Source organism: Quercus suber, unplaced genomic scaffold (genome assembly GCF_002906115.3).
Source record: "Quercus suber isolate HL8 unplaced genomic scaffold, Cork oak 2.0 scaffold_117, whole genome shotgun sequence".
NCBI lineage: Eukaryota > Viridiplantae > Streptophyta > Magnoliopsida > Fagales > Fagaceae > Quercus > Quercus suber.
In genome coordinates, this window is record NW_027069582.1 from 57,204 (window position 1) to 61,833 (window position 4,630).

Here is a 4,630-nt window from a genome sequence, read left to right on the forward strand (position 1 = left end):
CCCCCCCCTCTGGTTTTTTTTTTTTTTTTTTTTTTTTTTTTTTTTTTTTTTTTTTATAACTGGGTTCTGTGAGTTTCCCAGTGAAAAAAATAAAAAAAGAGGAAGAAACCCGGGACGGTGAACCCAGGTGGAAAAAAAAAAAAAAAAAAAAGAGGAAGAAACCCAGGGACCGTGAACCCAGGTGGAAAAAAAAAAAAAAGAAAGAAAGAAGAAGGAAGAACAGGGACGATGAACCCAGGTGAAAAAAAAAAAAAAAAAAAAAAAAAAAAAAAAAAAAAAAAAGAAAAAGAAGAAAGGGACGGTGAACCCAGATGAAAAAAAAAAAAAAAGAAAGAAGGAAGAACCCAGTGAAAGAGAAGAAAAGAAAAAGAAAAGAAGAAAAAAGAAGTAATAGTCCAGACCCAAAAATTGAAAAGAAAAGAAAAGAAAAGAAGAAAAAAGAAGAAGAAGAAGAAGGAGAAGAAGAGGAGCAGACGGCCAGACCCGTGAAAGACAAAAAGAAAAGGAAAAAAAAAAGAGAAAAGAAGATAGAGAGGGAGCAAAAATCTGTCTGTGGGCCCGGCTATGTGATGTTATTTACAAGTTTGCCATTGAAAACTGAAAACTGAAAACTGAAAACAGCCAAAAGTTGTTTTCAGTTTCCATAACTCATAACTCAAAAAGTAGAGAATTGAGTATTGAAAACAGAGTTATGGAAATAGAGTATTGGTGCAGGCAAACGAGTATTTTGCTATGGGTCCCACCATTTTTGAGAATTGAGTTATGAAAACTGAGAATTGAGTCACGAAAACACTCAATCCAAACAGCCTCTAGATAACCCATAATTGGTTCTTAAGCTCCAACGTACGTCATAGATCCAATACTTTCTGATATACTCTTAATTCTTTAGCAAATTAAATGGGCTTTATGCCTATAATCAGGTAATATATATGATTCTAAAAAAAAAAGGTAGTATATATCTCCTTCTATCTCAGATTCTCAAGAAACTATTTATTCAAAGGAAAATAAAAGAAAAAGAAAAATAGCGTGAAACACATAATATAAATATTAGAGAGCATTTACTATATCAGAGACAGAGACACAGAGCACTTACTATAATAGTATGGTGGCAATTTTTACTCATATTCGTGAACCTACTCATTACCCACCTATTTGTACTAGTATCATTGGCCTCAAAAGATACTAGTACTAATTCAAGTGAAAACACCAACAATTTGCATGCTTGTTATCTACCAACACAGCATGGCCCTTTGGGTAATGGAACAAATAATGCTTCCTTTTCAACTAGATCACCATGGCAACCTCCACAAGACTCAAACCTTCAATGGACCTGGAATGAAGGTAATGGTCCTTTCATGGCAAATGGACAGAGTACCCGCCCCCACTTAGAAGCTTCAGATTCAGAGAGTGATACTACAACAATTATGTTCAATCTAGACAGTTTAAGTGAAAGCAAACTTAAAGCCATGCAGTGTCATGGCTCGGAAAAGGGTTGCATACTTGAGTCCCCTGATTCATTCATAGAGTCGTTAATACAAAGAGTAAATAGGGGAAAATTCAGATTTGAATTAAGGGATTCCAGTAATGGGCCTAGACTTCTAAACCCCCAAACAGAGAATAATGGGCCTGTTCTATCAAACCAACTAGATAGCCCAGTAAGTGACACCTAATTGAATAGTGTAGGGCCCAATGTAAGGGATCTTTTCCCTTTTGAACTCCTCACTCTTGGCCCAAGACCTTCCTTACCCATTATAAACCTACTTTCATCTATTCCAACTGCTGGTTTTTGGTGTAGTGAAATTGGGGACACACCTGCAGGGGAGATACCAAAATTGAGCTCAAAGAAGAGAATCAAAAAGGAGATAGGGAAGTTTGGGAGGAATATTAAATAGTGACTGTTGTGTGACTTATTGGACATGACCCGTGAACCCGACACGACACAACACGAAATTAGCAAATTATAGGTTGAGACTTAATGGGTTAGTGTCATATTTGGTTGACATGACTGAATCTTTTAATAAACAGGTTGAGTTAGTGTCCAATCCATGGAACCCATTTAACTTGTCTGGCCTGTTTAATTAAATGGCATTTTACCAATATACCCTTCAAACCCTAGGTATATAAACTTATTAGTTCTTGTGGTTTATTTTCTTTAACATATTATGATTGATTATTTATGATATTGAGATATGCTTTAGTTCTGGATGATTATTTTTTATGTAGTTACTCATTAGTTTTGAATTTTATATTAAAAATATTTATTTGTTTTGGTATTTCATAATTCATATCAATTTGGTTAATACTTTTTCTTTTTCTTTTTTTCATTTTGATAAGGAGTAGATAAGTGTAAAATATTTTTAGAAAATATGAAAACATAAGAAGTGATAATTCAAATGAGATCCTTAAAAAAAAAAAGACTTTCTGAATTTTCTGAGAAATATTTGATGTGCTAATAGAAATTCAACCATCATGGAAGAACCACAACATAGAGATAAAAGTAGAAGATACATAGAAGCTATGCAGTAAGATATGTTAAATATGACTTAATGGTTTGTCACAAAACTCTATGGATATCGTTAACCAAAGAATATGGTAATATATATACAGCAACCAAAAAAAAAAAAAAAAAATAGGAACATATATATATATATATATATAATAAATATCAAAAAAAAAAAAAAACTGAAACAAGCAAGCAGAACATGATAGAAAAAATAACTTAGTAGCAAACATTCATAAATAAGGATAAACCAGATGTTTGTTCACCAAAGGAAAGCAAGCAGAAATAAATCATTGTTTTGTCACCACAACCCTGTGACGGTAGGCAAACCAAGTAAAAATAAAGAAGTTAATTAAACTAAAGAAAAGTAAAAGAGTAGAAATTTAATCCAGGTATTAAGCTAAAGGATCGGCAAGTTGGAGCAGGGTAGCGTCCTCAAATGGATATTTTATTACATCCCCGGTTGGTTGAGTTGATGAAGGCAGCTAAAGTTGAACGTTCTTGTCCGATTGATCGCTAGCACGGAGGTTGCCGGTGACTTCCAGGTCAACTAACTCCATGTGGGAGTCAATTGCCTGCACCAACTCCCTCATGCTGGGAGTCTCTTCTTCATCAACAACGTTGAAAGGATTCTGGGCGGCGGCATTCCTTAATAGAGAGTCTTTAGGGACCCCCATAGCTTGCAGCACGGCCAACCACCCCTCCTCGAATTTGTTCTTTCGGGCTTGACGAATGACTGGCTCCGCTAAGTTCTCTGCATCAAAAAAACCTTTGTTATACCATTTGTTCTCACAAGCTTCCAAAGCTGCCTTCATGTCAGTTAACTCATTGGCTTATGCAATGTTCAGGCTTTCGGCTTCCACTAGCTTAAGCTCAATCCCACCCAACTTTATCTCTAGCTCTGTGGACCTCTTTTCTGCCAACACTCTAGCTTTCTTGGACGCAGCAGCCTTCTTCTTTGCGGCTTCAATAGCTTTTACCTTCTCCTTTGCAGTAGCCGCAGTAACCTCCTTGAGAGCCTTCTCTCGTTCAGCATCCTTGGAGAGCTCTTTCAACCTCCCATCAAGAACGTAGGTCAGTTGTGCGGCCTGATAACGTAACAATGATAAGTATGAAAGCAAAGGGAATGCATGCGCATCGAAATAGATGGGAAACAAAGGGTTAAGAAATTACCACTATAGTATGCCACTACAACTGCCTAGTCAAAGACTTCTTGGTTTTGTTTGAGAAAACATGAATGTCCTTGGGCAATAAGAGGCCCTGCACTAGACTCTAAGTAACCCGCCCCCCTTCACGCTAGGACCATGTCCTCACACTGGCGGACACAGGCAAGGAATTGTCACAGAGCTTGAAGTTGGGCTGCCAACTTGCCTCGGATCGAGAGGAGGATGCCACGTTTGTCTTAACCTGGGCAATCAACTCCTAGACAATTTTTCCCCCAGATACTCGAGGGGGAATCCTTGAAGGCACATCCCCTGAGCCTGCGAGAGGTTGATCCACCGTACGTTACCTCTTTTGAGAGTGGCTGGGGGGAGTTGGGGGAGTCAAGTCTCTACCCCTAGGTTCTTGTTGTTGTGAGGCTGGCTGAGCGTCGGGAACGAAGCGGCCAATGGTCATCGTCCGCCAAGTCATCATCTCGTCCTCACCAGGGTCAGATTTCGCTTCCAAGGAGTTTACTGATCCAACCATTGCTGGCTCGTCTATGGTTAGTTGTGGGGGAAGAAAGTTGGTACGCCGCACGTTGATGTACGATAACAGCGAGCTGTTCACTAGTAAAGCATGCCCGAAAGGCTGCCAAGTTGTATAGACAGGAGTGCAGCTGAGAATGTGGTGCGATGCCTAGAGCTGTCCGTCAGAGTTCACAAATATCTCTGACTAGAGCACGAAACTTAGATCTCTCACATGCACTACTCTAATGTCCAGGTTAAACCTTTTGCTGTCTACATCAAAATAATACAAAAGCTGGTTAGTACCTATTTGAGCAAAGCAATCATGAGTAAAACATGATTAAAAAGTAAAAGATGTTCGATGCCGACCAACATCGCGTGGCGAGAGTGGGCAGGGGAGTTCATCGACAAGCCAGTTGCTGCTCACCCAAACATATTCCCTCACGGAATTTTGGTTAGAATC